Source organism: Mobula hypostoma, chromosome 3 (assembly GCF_963921235.1).
Source record: "Mobula hypostoma chromosome 3, sMobHyp1.1, whole genome shotgun sequence".
Lineage (NCBI taxonomy): Eukaryota > Metazoa > Chordata > Chondrichthyes > Myliobatiformes > Myliobatidae > Mobula > Mobula hypostoma.
Window position 1 is genome coordinate 5181688 of NC_086099.1, and position 16396 is coordinate 5198083.

Here is a 16396-nt window from a genome sequence, read left to right on the forward strand (position 1 = left end):
AAATTCTTTGTAGTTCCTAATTTGCTGAGGTAGAGAGATCATTTCATTTTCACTCCAAACCTGAAAGTTTGCAGCTAGATCTTCAACTTCCTCACAGACAGGACCCAAACTGTAAAAATAGGGGACAAGCTCTCCTCTACAATCACTCTGAGCACCGGTGCCCCACAAGGCTGTGTACTCAGCCCCCTGCTGTATTCACTGTACACCCACGATTGTGTAGCCAAGTTTCCATCAAACTCAATATATAAGTTTGCTGATGACACAACAATTGTAGGCCGTATCTCGGGTAATGATGAGTTTGAGTACGGAGAGGAAATTAAGAACCTGGTGGCATGGTGTGAAGACAATAACCTATCCCTCAACGTCAGCAAGACGAAGGAATTGGCTGTTGACCTCAGAAGGAGTAGCAGACCGCACGACCCAATTTACACCAGTGGTGCGCAAGTGGAACAGGTCAAAAGCTTTAAGTTCCTTGGGGTCAATATCACAAATGACCTGACTTGGTCCAGCCAAGCAGAGTTCACTGCCGAGGAGGCCCAGCAGCACCTTTACTTCCTGAGAAAACTAAAGAAATTTGGCCTGTCCCCTAAAACGCTCACTAATTTTTATAGATGCACTGTAGAAAGCATTCTTCTAGGGTGCATCACAACCTGGTATGGAAGTTGTCCTGTCCAAGACTGGAAGAATCTGCAGAAGATCATGAACACGGCACAGCACATCACACAAACCTATCTTCTGTCCGTGGACTCACTTTACACCGCATGCTGTCGGAGCAGTGCTGCCAGGATAATCAAGGACACGACCCACTCAGCCAATACACTTTTCGTCCCTCTTCCTTCCAGGAGAAGGCTCAGGAGCTTGAAGACTCGTACGGCCAGGTTTGGGAATAGCTTCTTTCCAACTGTGATAAGACTGCTGAACGGATCCTGACCCGGATCTGGGCCATACCCTCCAAATATCCGGACTTGCCTCTCGGTTTTTTTTTGCACTACCTTACTTTCCATTTTTTAATTTTCTATTTATGATTTATAATTTAAATTTTTAATATTTACTAATTTTAACTATTTTTAATGTTTTTAATATTTGTAACCCAGGGAGTGGGAAGCGCAGAATCAAATATCGCTGTGATGATTATACGTTCTAGTATCAATTGTTTGGTGACAATAAAGTATAAACCGAGGTAAGCAAAATGGTTCTGAATTGTCCTACTTCTTATTTCTCACCAATTATCGGTGACAAAAGTCACTGCTTTATGAACACAAACACATGCAACTGATGCTATATTTAAAAACTTCTGGCTTTAAGCATGGTGTAATGTCTAGTGGCCATACGCCACCTCCAGTTTAAATTCCATGCAGAATATTTTGGGGGATCAAGAACCAAGAACCATACAAATGCACCTGTCTGACACTAGTTAGAAAATGCTCAGCAACAGTTTTCTGCTCCAGTTAAGCCGCACAGTGTCCCAAATAAATGAAGGGAATCCTAGCTACTTTCTTGATTAGTTTTTGTTCGTTAATAATTGTCCAAAATAAGCAGCTGCCCTGATTTAAACGATGGTCCAAATAACCAGAATCCACTATACAATCTTAATTTTTATTTGTATTAGCTGCCAAGTTGATGAAAGAGAAAGCACTTGTTCTCAGAAACACTAACAAAATACTAAGTTTTTGGACAGGACTGCAAGATCTTCTAATTTCCTCATCGAGTTTGGGAACTGGGCTCAGTGATATTGTATAGTTGACCGATGCAACATTCTACTGTATGATGGGTTGCTTGGAAACCATTGCGACAGGACAATGGATAAACTGTAACAGGGAGTTGGAAAGTCTGCTGTGTTGGGAACCAAGGACCATTTTGAATGAGGCGTTCGGGCAGTGATGGTCCAATATGCGAGAAGCCCGTGATGCTGAGACTGGTAGAATTGGCCATCCATAAGGAAATTTGCTCTCCATGGTAAGATTGGCAAGTAAATGATTTGGATGCAGAACCGAAACAGAAGAAATGATTAGGTGGACTGGGTGGGGAAAGAGGATGACGTGCTGTGGATAGTTTGTGGGGGGAGTAACCAGGGTAAGGAGGCTGTTTGTGATAATGAGTGGATTACAAAAGTAGAGGAGGTCTGAAATTCAACTGTTTATTCCCATCCATCGATGCTACCTGACCTGAGTTCCTCCAGCACATTGTGTGTGTGTGTGTGTGTTGCTCTAGATTTCCAGCATCTGCAGTATCTCTCTATGAGCTCTGTTGAATATTTTGTAAATTGCTGGTCATGGTAATCTGTTGAGCCCATGTACAAGGAGCACTGTCACAGGAAAACAGCATCCATCATCAAGGAACCCCACCATCCAGGCTATACTCTCTTCTTGCTGCTGCCATCAGGAAGGAGGTATAGGGAACCTCAGGTCCCACACCACCAGGCTCAGGACCAGTTATTACCCTTCAACTATCAGGCTCTTGAACCAGAGGGGATAACTGGGCAGCACAGTACCGTAGTGGTTAGGACAACACTTTACAGTACCAGCAACCTGGGTTCATTTCCCACTGCTGCCCGTAAGGAGTTTATACGTTCTCCCCATGACCACGTGGGTTTCCTCCAAGTGCTCTGGTTTCCTACCACAGTCCAAAGGCATACCAGTTACTAGGTCAATTGGTCATTGGAAATTGTCCCAAAATTAGGCTAGAACTAAATCTAGGGATTGTTGGGTGGTGCAGCCCAAAGGGCTAGAAGGGTCTGTTTATTCCTCATGTATGTGAAGGATGTAAGAAATAAAGTCGATTCAATTTAATCCACACTGTACCTCAATAAATAACTTCACTCGCCCCATCACTGAACTGTTCCCACAACCTATGGACTCACTTTCAAGGACTTTCATCTCATGTTCTAGATATTTATTGCTTGTTTGTTTGTTTGTTTATTTATTTATTCATTCATCCTTTTTTTTGTTTCATTGCTAGAGGGATTGAATTTAAGAGCAGGGAGGTTATGCTGCAACTGTAGAGGGTACTGGTGAGACCGCACCTGGAGTACTGCGTGCAGTTCTAGTCTCCTGACTTGAGGAAGGAGATACTGGCTTTGGAGGCAGTGCAGGGGAGATTCACCAGGTTAATTCCAGAGATGAAGGGGTTAGACTGTGAGGGGAGATTGAGTTGCCTGGGACTGTTCTTGCCGGAATTCAGAAGAATGAGCAGAGATCTTACAGAAACATGTAAAATTATGAAAGGGATAGATAATGTAGAGGCAGGGAAGTTGTTTCCACTGGTAGGTGAGACTAGAATAGGAACATAGTCTCAAGATTCAGGGGAGTAGATTTACGATGGAGATGATGATGAATTGCTTTTCCCAGAGGTTGGTGAATCTGTGGAATTCTCTGCCCAATGAAGTAGTGGAGGCTACCTCAGTAAATATATTTAAGACAGGGTTGGATAGATTTTTGCATAGTAGGGGAATTAAGGGTTGTGGGGAAAAGACAGGTGGGTGGAGATGAGTCCATGGCCAGATCAGCCATGATCTTATTGAATGGCGGAGCAGGCTCAACGGGCCAGATGGCTGACTCCAGCTCCGATTTCTTATGTTCTTGTTTGCACAGCTTGTTGTTTTTTGCATTTGCTCTGAATGCCCACAAGAAAATGAATTGTGGGGTTGTTTTCTGTGACAATTACGTACCTTAATAATACATTTACTGTGAACTTTGAATCGTGTGTATGCTCCTGGACTGATGTAGAGGAGGTTGACTGGCAATGCTGAGCTGTTTGACATTGGCTGTTTAAAGTTGGTGTTCTCAAGGAGCAGAAGTGGTTGAAGGGAGTTTTGTGGGATGTAACCATCGCCAGGAGCAGCTTTTCTCTGTGGGCTGTATTAAATCCTATTAGCTGATACCTCTACAGTACGGGGAACACATTGAAGGCTTTTTGCTTCTTGAAGTAAACTTATTATGTGTTGGATACTGATGTTTTTGATCCAGGGTTCTTCAGAAGTCAAGAATGAGGCATAAAACTTCTTGCTTACGACCACTTATTAAACTCTTAGAGAACAGAGCGAGTGGGAAAGGAGAATGGCAAGGTCAGAGCCTAGTAGCGAGGCGAAGGGCGGAACGATGTGGTCTGGCCTTATACCAATTTGCCGGAGACCAGTAAATTCCATTCAAATTCTTGTGCTTGAATCAACCAATGAATAGCCCCCAGTCAAGTAATGTGTTATGCAGGAAGCTTCCAGAAAGATACAGAGGAACCGTAAGAAAATTAAAGTCCAAGGAAGATAATGGTTGTACAGTCTGATCCAACTTGTCTTGAATGACGATGGCGGTGATAAAGACTACCGGTAATTAAAGAAGATCTGATGGGCTTTATCGACAGGAATAAACTGCAGGATTACAGGGATGGAACAGTTTGCCAGGATGCTACTGTGAATTAATGGATTCAAAGGACCACGGCATGTCTTTATGGCTTTGTTTTTGTTTAGGCTCATTTGCCTTTGATGTTGTAGCACATTAAAGTACTTGTTAGTTATTGCTCCTTTTAGATGACTTGGAACAGGTTATTATGTTAAACCCACTATTTATAAATACATTCATTGTTTTGATAGCTGGCCTTGATTGGTTCCACTGGGCACCATGGTAGCATAACGGTTAACGTGACATGATTACGGCTCGAGGTGTTGCAGAGTTCAGAGTTCAATTCCGGTGTCCTTTGTAAGGAGTCTCCATGTGGAATGTGTGGATTTTCCCCGGGTGCTCTGGTTTCCTCCAGCAGTCAAAAGATGAACCAGGTGGATTAATTGGTCATTGTAAATTGTCCTGTGATCGGGTTAGGGTTAATCAGGGTTGTTGGAGGTTGCTGGGGAGTGTGGCTCAAAGGACTGGAATGGCCCACTCCACACTGTATCTCTAAATAAGAACAGTTTTCACTGACTACACATCCGTTGCCATTTCCATCCAGAGAAAGCTTTAAAATAAGGATGTTGTGAACTTGGTCTGTGAGTTTGTTTTTGCTTGATAGCAGCTTCAGCGAAGTTTGTGATGACATTTAGGGCAATTGCTTGACTCCATAATTGGTTTGCATTCTGTATCTCAGACCTTCTGAGTACTAGCAGGTTTTCTCTGTCTTCTACACTAGAGTCTGCAGATGTTTGAGATCCAGACCAACACACACAAAATGCTGGAGGAACTCAGCAGGTCAGGCAGCATTTATGGAAATGAATAAACAGTCAATGTTTTGGGCTGAGAGCCTTCGTCAGGACTCGGGTTATCATCACAGCTCATGACACTTCCTCCCTCATGCCTCTCTCTCCCTGTCTGTCACATATGTATTTACAGAGGTGAAAATATTGCACATAATTTTCTTGAGCCTGACGTGCCACTGATGTTGTGATTGCCAGTGCTTTGTGTGAAAATTATCGTTCCACTACAAGGCTGAAGCTGAAGAAATTTCAGTAACTCCCAGTGCATTTTCCTCGAGCGTCTATTGTTCCGGATTTCACTCCCAAGCATTGCGCCCTGCATTTCAGCAGAAAGAAAGAACAATTATGACACTTGTACAGAAAAAAGAAAAAAACTGATGCAGTTTGTCACCTCACCTCATCGTGAGTTTTCTTCTTGCCCCATCGCCCCGACTGGGACAAAGGCTGACAGCAGCAGCTCACCAGGGTCCTCTGTCCTGGGCCAGTCTTTCACGTAGCCCCATCTTTGAAGATCCTTCCTCTCCATGGGATGAGGTCTCTGAAGCTTCTGTTGGTGTTTCTGTAGCTCTGGGTTTTTATGGGATGGTGTTGCTGGCCCCATGCGCAACCTTCTCCTTTCACAGCTGGGCTTGGGACTGTCCATGGTGGAGATTAGTCCAGCCGAGTTTGGGATTGTCCATGGTGGAGATTAATCCAGCTGAGTTTGGGATTGTCCATGGTGGAGATTAGTCCAGCTGAGTTTGGGATTGTCCATGGTGGAGATTAATCCAGCTGAGTTTGGGATCGTCCATGGTGGAGATTAATCCAGCTGAGTTTGGGATTGTCCATGGTGGAGATTAGTCCAGCTGAGTTTGGGATTGTCCATGGTGGAGATTAGCCAGCCGAGTTTGGGATTGTCCATGGTGGAGATTAATCCAGTTGAGCTTGGGATTGTCCATGGTGGAGATTAGTCCAGCCGAGCTTGGGGTTGTCCATGGTGGAGATTAATCCAGCTGAGTTTGGGATCGTCCATGGTGGAGATTAGTCCAGCCGAGCTTGGGATTGTCCATGGTGGAGATTACTCCAGCTGAGTTTGGGATCGTCCATGGTAGAGATTAGTCCAGCTGAGCTTGGGATTGTCCATGGTGGAGATCAGTCCAGCCGAGTTTGGGATTGTCCATGGTGGAGATTAGTCCAGCCGAGTTTGGGATCGTCCATGGTGGAGATTAGTCCAGCTGAGTTTGGGATCGTCCATGGTGGAGATTAATCCAGTTGAGTTTGGGATTGTCCATGGTGGAGATTAGTCCAGCTGTGCTTGGGATTGTCCATGGTGGAGATTAGTCCAGCTGAGTTTGGGATTGTCCATGGTGGAGATTAGTCCAGCTGTGCTTGGGATTGTCCATGGTGGAGATTAGTCCAGCTGAGTTTGGGATTGTCCATGGTGGAGATTAGTCCAGCCGAGTTTGGGACTGTCCGTGCTGGAGATTAGTCAGGAGTGCAGGTAGAATAAACCTGTGACGAAGGATTTAAAATGAAGCTCCAAGCTCAAGGACACTACAAGTATTTAAAGTAAATTTAATATCAAAGTAGTTATATGTCAGCATATACTGTGAGATTTATTTTCTTGCTGGCACTTACAGGAAAATATAGTACAATAGAATTTATAAAAACTATACATAAAGATGGACAAACAATGTGCAAAAGAAGACATTGAACAAATAATATAAAAAGTAAATAAGGGATCTAAAACTTGGTACTATTGTTTGAAAGTGACTACGTAAGTTGTAGTGTCACTTCAGTGTTGAGGTGAGCGAAGTCGTCTACACTGGTTCAGGTGCCTTTTCCAAAGGCCTCTCATTTTAACATGCTAAATTTGAAAATTGCTGGTATTGCAATTTAATCTATATGAGTAGTTTTGGGTCCCTTTTCTACGAAAGGATGTGCTGGCATTGGAGAGGATCCAGAGGAGATTTATAAGGATGATCCCAGGAATTAAAGGGTTAACATGTGAGGAGTGTTTGATGGCTCTGAGCCTGTACTCACTGGAGTTTAGAAGAATGAAGGGGAAGCTCATTGAAACCTGTCAAATATTGAAAGACCTAGATAGAGTGGATATAGGGAGAATGTTTCCTATCGTGGGGGTGTCTAAGACCAAATGGCACGGCCTCAGAATAGAGGGATGTCTATTTAGAACAGAGATGAGGAAATTTTCTATCCAGAGGGTCATGAATCTGTAGAATTCATTCCCACAGGTGGCTGTGGAGGCCAAGTCATTGGGTATATTTAAAGCAGAGGTTGATAGGTTCTTGATTAGTCAGGGCATCAAAGATTTCAGGGAGAAGGCAGGAGAATAGGTTTGAGAGGGATAATAAATTGAAAAATTGAAATATCTTTATTGTCATTGCATAGTACAATTTGTCATGCACCAATACAGTGAAAATGAGTTTGCAACACTCATACTCAATGCTATAAAACAACAAATAAAATAAATAAACAATAAATAAAATCAAGTAACCAGCCAGTACAAGCAACGTCCAGCACAACTCAGATGCATGACAGCCATAAAACCAGTATTAAAGTAGCAATATAACAAATTTATGGATGATGCTTGATCGATTGGTTCAGAGTACTGTAATTATAGCTCCGGGGAGAAAGCTATTTTTCAGTCTGGAAGTGCGGGCATAGACAATCTTATAACGTCTGCCAGATGGAAGTTCAAATAGATGATTGCATGGGTGTGTATTGTCCTTACAGATGCTTGTAGCTTTCCTCAGGCAGCGAGAGCTGTAAGTGTCCTCCAGGGCTGGGAGCTGTGTCCCAATGATCTTCTGTGCGCTAGAGACGACCCGCTGAAGTGCTTTCCTATCAACTACTGTGAAACTGAGATACCACACAGAGATGCAGTATGTTAAGATGCTCTCTATGGTGCAGCGGTAAAAGGTCACCAGCATCTGTTCAGGGAGACCAGCTTTCTTCAGCGTCCTGAGGAAAAACAAGCGTTGCTGTGCCTTCTTAACTATTGTAGTGGTGTTAGTGGACCATGTAAGGTCTTCTGAGATATGTATTCCCAGAAACCTGAAACTGGACACTCTCTCCACTATGTCTCTGTTAATGTAGACTGGAGCGTACTCGTCATCCCGTGACTTTCCAAAGTTGATAATTAGCAACTTAGTCTTTGCTGTATTAAGAGACAGGTTGTTCTCTGAGCACCAGCTCACTAAGTTCTGTACCTCCGCTCTGTACGCTGATTTGACTCTGCTGGAGATCAACCCGATCACTGTTGTGTCGTCTGCGAATTTGACGATGGTATTGGGTGTTAAATGCAGGTACACAGTCGTAAGTGAAGAAGGAGTAGAGTATGGGACTCAATACACAACCCTGTGGTGTACCAGTGTTCAGGATAGTAGTGGAGGACAGGTGAGGGCCCAGTCTCACTGCCTGTGAATGCTCTGACAAGAAATTCAGGACCCAGTTGCAGAGTGATGAGCTGAGGGTTAGCTGGTGGAGTTTGGAGATGAGCTTGCTGGTATGATGGAATGGTGGAGGCAACTCGAGGGCTGAATGGCCTCATTCTGCTCCTGTGTCTCATGGTCTTGTGTGACCTAGTAAGGTGGATGTGACAATTAAATAATTAGTGAGGGTTTTGTCAGCGATGCAGTGATCGACATCAGATTGAATCAGTAAGGATAATCAGACACTCCAGAACAAAGCAAATAATTTTCACATAAAATTTGGTGCAAATCTTTCTGGTACTCTGAAATCGCAGTGGTTAGTACGACACGATTAGAGCTTGGGGCATTCTGGAGTTCCGAGCTCAATTCCGGCATCATTTGTAAAGAGTTTGTATGTTCTTCCCATGAATGTGGGGGTTTTCTCCCACAGTCCAAAGACGTCCGGGTGAGTAGGTAAATAGCCCTGTGATTAGGCTGGGGTTAAATCGGTGTGTTGCTGGGTTGGAGGGCCTGATCCATGCTCTATCTCTCAATAAATAAAACTCGGAATGTCAAATTCCAGATCAACCCAAGACATTTTCTTGGATTCTTTGTCGTCAGCATCAGGGAATCCCTTTGTCCACCATGCCATCTGGGGAGCTGCTTATTAGAGGGCTGGTTATATTTACAAACTCTGTCAAATTTTCAGTTTCTGCAATAGGGATTCAAATGTTTCTCTTTCTGGAAAATTAACATTTCAATAAGTAACATGAGATTCTGCAGATTCTGGAAATCTGGAGTAACACATACATAATGCTGAAGGAGCTCAAGACTGTCCATAAACGCTGCCTGACCTGCGGAGTTCCTCCAGCATTTTGTGTGTGTTACTTTTGCAAGATCAATACTTATTGATATAGTAAGTTTCTAAGTTTCAGATTTAAATCTTTAAGTTAGCTTTTTAATTAATTGCACTATTTCTCCCTGTTTCTGTTTGGCCAGCTGCAGTTATCAGCTGGTAGAGACCTGTAGTTGGAGTGGTTGGGAAAATATTCTGGAAAGCCAACATGGCAGGAGCTACGGTTCGGTGAGGATTAGTGGTGTTTATCATGTGATACTCTACCGCTGCCCTTGCGTGCAAAGTGATGTATGTGCTAATTGATTTTGTCGTCAGCTCACCGTCCCTTGAATAGCTGTAACTGGTGGGATTAGCTGGAGCTTTGTGAGCACAAGGAGCCGGCTTCAGTGCAGAAACGGAAACAAAAGCTTCTCTTTCCAGAAGGGCCTCTCCTTTTGTTTAAAGGTGCTGCATGTTTGCCAAGATCATTTCACAAAGAACTCTCAGCCCAACTAGTGTGTTAAATCTTCCTCAAGCTGTTTCTTAAAGTGGGTGATCCTGATATTGAAAAGGGCACATTACATTGAAAATTGATGTCAGTGATAGATAATCCTTTGCTTTATATCTTCAGTGAAATTTGGAGGGTGAAAGGTGAAGGAACACCACCTTATTCCATCTAGGTAGCCTCCAACCTGATGCTTCCTCCTTAATTTCTCTTACTGGTAATTTTTAATTTTTTTTCTTTTTCCTTTCATCCTTCCCTTTTCTTCTATTACCCACTTTGGCCTCTTTATCTCTTCTTCTCACCTATCACACCGCCTTGGTATCCCTTCTTCTTCCTTTTCTCCCATTGTCCATTCTCCTGTCCTATCACATTCCTTCTCCAGCCCTTTACCTGGCTTCACATTCTAACTTGTTCTCTTCCCCTCCCACCACCTCTTTTATTCTGGCAACTTCCCCCTTCCTTTCCAGTCCTGATGAAGGGTCTCGGTTTGAAACATCGACTGTCGATGCTGCCTGACCTGCTGAGTTCCTCCAGCATTTCGTGTGTGTTTCCCCCCTGTACTTTCCCTGGAATCTACTGTTTGTCCACACACAATTCACGGTGGCCAGTTGGCCTACCCCGTCACAGAGAACCTGGAGACTCACTGTCAAGGACAATACAACTCGTATTCTCTACTATTAACACAAGAAATGCTGCAGATTTTGGAAATCCAGAGAAACACACACACAAAATGCTGGAGGAACTCAGCAGGTCAGGCAGCATCTGTGGAGAGAAATAAAGAGCCAACACTTTGGGCAGAGACCCTTCATCAGTATCATTTATTTTTCTTATTTGCTTGATTTGTTATCTTTTGCACATTGGTTGTTTGTCAGTCTTTGTGTATAGTGACAGCAATACAGCGCAATACATAAAAGTACTATAAATTGCAATAAGAAATATATATTAAATAAGCAGAGTGAAAGTAGTGGTGTTCATGGGTTCAGTGTCCATTCAGAAATCTGATGGCAGAGGGGAAGAAGCTGTTCCTGAAATATTGAGTGTGTGCCTTCAGGCTCCCGTGCCTCCTCCCTGATTGTAGCAATGAGAAGAGGGCATGTCCTTGGGTGATGGGGGTCTTTAATGATGGATGCCACCTTTTTGAGGCATCACCTTTTGAAGGTGTCCTCGATGCTGTGAAGGCTGGTTCCCATGATGGAGCTGACTGAGTTCGCAACATTCGGTAGCTTTTTCCCGATCCTGTGGAGTGGCCCCTCCGTACCAGACGGTGATGTAATTGGTTTGAATGCTCTCCACAGTATTTGTTGTGGTTTATTTATTGTTGCTTATAGTGATTTTTAAGTCTCGCACTGTACTGTGGCTATGAAACAACAAATTTCATGACATACACCAGTGACAATAAACGTGATTGTGAACTCAGCAGGGCAAGTAGCATCTGTGGCAGGAAAAGAATTGTCAAAGCTTAGGGTTGAAACCCAGTGTCAGGGCTCCCTATTGGTTATGGTGCAGGCATCTTCAATAACACTGCTGGCAAGCTCTCTACCGAGTATCGTGTGACAGAAATGGATTCAGATCAGTTCAAAATCATCTTTGTGTTAATGAAGAGGATCAGTTTGACAGAGCTCATTCCAAAAACAAACTGGTAATCTTGTTTGTCCTCATTAATAAATCAATCTGAACAAGTACTAATCCACCAAACACGCCGAGGTGAAATGGTGCTTGCCTCCATTTGCATTTTCTCCAATCTGTTAGAGTTGGTTTAAGTTCCTTAGAATTTGCTAAAAAGTGTAAATTCATTCTCTTGACCTTCCTCATAATTCATCTATCTTGGTTCATTAGTGCAGATTTAATTTATTTACTCTGACCCATTAGGATATTTGTAGATTCTGACCTGGGTGATGCTACTCAAAGTGTGTTCTGCTGGCTGTCTGCTATGTTGATCTGCTGATGTAATAGTCAATTACTAAGTCTCTTTAAAGGTTTGAATTTGGCTATAGTTTACACTAGACAGTACTTTCCATGGAAAGGTTTCAGACTCAGATTAATTATGATTGACTAAAATGATGTGAAGTGTGTTGCTCTGCAGCAGCAGTGCAGTGCAAAAACAAAGACTAACAAATAGTGTTCATGAGCCATTCAGAAATTAGATGGTAGAGGGGATGTAGCTGTTACTAAATCACTGAGGGTGGATCTTCAGGCTTCTGTACCTCCTCCCTGATGCTAGTACTGAGAAGAGGGATGGGGAAGGTCCTTCACAATGAATATCATCTTCTTGTGGTTACATCCTCCTTGAAAATGCACAAGGGTGCAAGGGGCTGCAGAGAGTTGTCCATGATGGAACTGACTGAGTCTACACTCTCCTGCCGCTTCTTTCAATCCTGTGCTTTGAGGGCTCAGTACTAGGCTATGATGCAACCAGTCAGAACGCTGTCCTCTGCACATCGGTGGAAATTGGCAAGCGCCTTTGGCGTGCAGGATCTCTTCAAACTTCCATTGAAGTACAGCTGCTAAGTGTGCATTCTTCGTGATTGCATCAATATGCTGGGCCCAGAGTAGATCTTCAGAGATGTTGATACCCAGGAGCTTGAAACTGTTCACCGTTTCTGCTACTGACCCATGTTGAGGACTGGTGTGTGTTCTCCCCACTTTCCCCTTCCTACAGTCCACAATCAGTTCCTTGGTCTTGCTGACGTAGAGTGTAAGGTTGTTGTTGCGACACCACTCAACCAGCAGATCTGACTCCCTCCTGAATGACTCCTCGTCACCATCCATCAATAGGAGTAAAGTTCATTGGCAAATTTCTAGATGGCGTTTGAGCTGTGCTTAGCGATACTCTCATGAGTGTAGACAGAGTGAGCTAAGCACACATCCCTGTGCTGATTGTCAGCGAGGAGATGTTGTAACTGACGTCTCCTAGTACGGAAGTCGAGGATTCAGTGGCAGAGGGTGGTACAGAGGTCCAGGTTTTGAAGCTTGGTGATTAATATTGAGGGAATGATGACGTTGAACGCTGAGCTGTAAGTGATAAACAGCAGCCTGACGTGTGTTTTGTTGTTGCCTAGGTTCTCCAAAGCAGAGTGGAGAGCCAGTGACATTGCATCTGCTGTGGACCTGTTTGGTGAGTTGCAGTGGATCCAGGTCTTCCTCAGGCAGGAGTTAATTCTAACCGTAACCAACCTAGTGAGGGCTACTGCTCCATTTTCTTTGAGACTAGTCACCCTGCTCTTCTTTAGCACAGGTATTTTCGCTGCCATTTTGAAAAAGGTGGGAACCTCAGTCTGCAGGAGTGAGGGATTGAACATGCCAGTCAATTGGTTGGCATGTTTTTTCAGTGCTCTACCAAAAATACACCACTGTGGCCTAACACCGTGCACACATTCACCCTCGTAAAGCATGTTCTGACGTTGGCCTCCAAGATGGAGCTCACAGGGTCACCAGAGACTGTGGGAATTCACACAGGTGTAGTGTTATTCTCCCTTTCAGAACTGCTTAAAGAGATTGGAGCTCGTCAAGGAGTGAGGCATCGCTGTCACTTGTGCTGTTAGGCTTTGCCTTGGTGGGAAGTAATGGCGTGTAAACTCTGTCGTGTACCTGTGCCTCTAATTTCACATGGAATTGCCTTGTCCCTCTCTCGATGGCCTTCCATAAGTTGTACCTGGAATTCTTGTAGGATTCTAGGCTGCCGGTCTTGAATGCCAGAGATCTGGCCCTCAGCAGAGTACACATCTCCTGGTTCATGCAGTGTGTTTGTCAAAATCCGTTGAGTTTTCTGGTCACACCTTTGTGTTAATAGGCCATTTATTCTTTACTTTTTCCATCATAGGTAGAGGGGACAGAGACTATCTGTTTCCCAGGATTGAAATGTCTAACACCAGAGGGCATGCATTGAAGGTGAGAGGGGGTAGGTTCAAGGGGGATGTGAGGTGTAAGTTTATTTAGTGAGTGGTGGATGCCAGGAATGCGCTGCCTGGGATGGTGGTTGAGGCAAATACATCAGAGGCTCCTAAAAGATGTTTGGATGGGCACATGGATATGAGGAGGATGGAGGGATATGGACACGGTGTAGGTAGGTGGGAATTTTTGATTTGCTTTTTATCTGGTTCGGCACAACACTGTGGACCGAATGGCCTGTTCCTGTACTGTACTCTTCTATATTCTATATATATAAATTCAAATTCTCAAGTAATTATTCTCAGTTTTATTTATTCAAAAAGCACTGCTTCACAAAGGCAGCATCCATCATTTAGGACCCCCCACCACCCAGGACATGCCCTCTTCTCATTGCTACCATCAGGGAGGAGGTACAGGAGCCTGAAGACCACTCTCACTGATTCAGGAACAGCATCTTCCTCTCTACTATCCAATTTTGAATGGATATTGAACCCATGGACACTAACTGGCAGCTTGTTCCACACTCTCACCACCCTCTGAGTGAAGAAGACCCCCCTCAGGTTCACTTTAAATTCAATTCAAGTTAAATTGTCATTCGACCATACATGAATACAGCCAAAAAAAGACAGTGTTACTCTGGGGTCAAGATGCAAAGCACGGTACCTTTCACCTTTCACCTGTAACCCCTGACTTCTAGTTCTAGTGCCACCCAACTTCAGTGGAAAAAGCCTGCTTGTATTTCCCCTATCTATACCCCTGATAATTTTGTATATCTCTATCAAATCTCTCCTCATTCTCCAACGCTCCAGGGAATTAAGTCCTAACCTGTTCAATCTTTCCCTGTATCTCAGGTCATTAGGTGCTAGCAACATCCTTGTAAATTTTCTCTGCACTCTTTCAATCTTATTGACATCTTTCCTGTCAAGTAGGTGACCAGAACTGCACGTCTTGTACAACTTCAACAAAACATCCCAACTCCTGTGTCCTTTACATACAGGATGTAAACAACAGCATTCTTCTACCTATGTCCGTGACACATTAAAGATTAATGCACATAGACCTGTAATCACACATGATGTTCAGAAGTTTAGATACCGCACCGGTATCCAGTGACCTCGGGGACTTTTAATTTGGAGACGAGGGTTTAAATTCCACTGTGGCAGATGGGCAACTTAAATTCTAATAATTGTGTACCCAACCTAGTTCATAGCAGTATGATTGAGTCTTAAATTTCCTCTGAAATAACAATTTGCACTTCAGGAGCAGATGGGAATGAAGACTTGCTGCGAACAATTAAATAAAAAAGTTTCCTGGGGCTTCCACTGTTTAGAGGCCGTTTCTGTTTGGAGGGATATTGAGGGTTGGTTAAATTGGGGGGAAAAGGAAGCACAGAGTCATACAGCTTGAAAATAAACCTTTCGGCACAACTGGTGCATGCCGACCAAGATTCCCATCTCAGCCAGTGTTTGGCCCAGATCCTTCCAAACCTTTCCTATCCATGCACCTGTCCAAGTACCTCCTCAACCATGTTACTGTACCTGATTCAAACACCACCTCTGGCAGCTCGTTCCATATAAAGGTAAATCGAAAGGCATTTTGTAAAGTATTTTAAGGTCAGGGAAGGAGTGGAACCCATTAGGGACAACGGGAAATCTATGTGTGGAGCTAGAAGATGCGACTAAAGTCCCGGTGAATCCTTTGCAATCTATAAATGAAACAGATTTTATAGTTGGAGAAAACAGCAAAGGAGGAGGTGAAATTATAGCACAACTTTCATTAAAAAGCAGGAGGTAATCACTTCTCTCAATGGACTTGAAGGTGGATAGATCCTCGGGGCCAGGTAAGATTTGTCCCAGTCTGGTACAGGAGGCAGGGGAAGAGATTGTTGTGGTTCTGGCTGAGATTTTGAAATCTTTGCTGGCCATGGGAGGTGTTAACTAACTGGAGGATAGCAGATGTCCCTCTTCTTGAGAAAGGTAGCTGAGAAAAGTAGAGGGACAGGAATAATGACCACTGGGAAAGGTGGGGAGTACTCGGAGAGCCAGAATGGCTTTGTCAGAGATGGACCTTGTCTGAACAATATGAGTGAATTTTTTGAAGAGGTAGCAAAGTGTATCGATGACATTGGCACTTCATCGCCTTATCAATGCCTCTTATTTGCCAAGGCCCCACTTTGATTCCGGAGTACAGTTTTGTTGTAGAAAAGAGCTGGTTAAGCAAGAAAAAGTGCAGTGAAGATCTACAAAGATGTTAGACCATAAGACATGGGAGTAGAATTAGGCCATTTGGCCCATCAGACCTGCTCCACTGTTTCATCACAGCTGATCGATTTTTGTTCCCATTCAGTGCCTTTGATGATGAGGCCAATCAAGAACCTATCAAGCTCTGCCTTAAATACACCCAATGACCCAATGACCTGGCCTCCACAGCTGCTTGTGGTAACAAATTCACCACCCTCTAGCGAAAGGCATTTCTCTGCGTCTCTGTTTGAAGTGGACACCCCTTTACGCTGAGGCTGTGCCCTCTTGTCCTAGACTCGCCCGTCATGAGAAATATCCTTTCCACATCTACTCTGTCTA

General features: G+C 43.8%; 1 protein-coding gene across 4 annotated transcripts in view; it reads left to right on the top strand.

The window, feature by feature from the left end:
* ctif (CBP80/20-dependent translation initiation factor) overlaps window positions 1-16396 on the top strand; it is a 233910-nt gene that overhangs the window by 54623 nt on the left and 162891 nt on the right. Inside the window, exon 2 of one of the 4 annotated variants that reach the window (XM_063042593.1) lies at window positions 12989-13044. The exons of the other annotated variants lie outside the window; for them this stretch is intronic. The gene's annotated coding sequence lies outside the window, so the exon portion shown is untranslated. The remainder of the gene's footprint in view (window positions 1-12988; window positions 13045-16396) is intronic. 4 annotated transcript variants of the gene reach the window in all.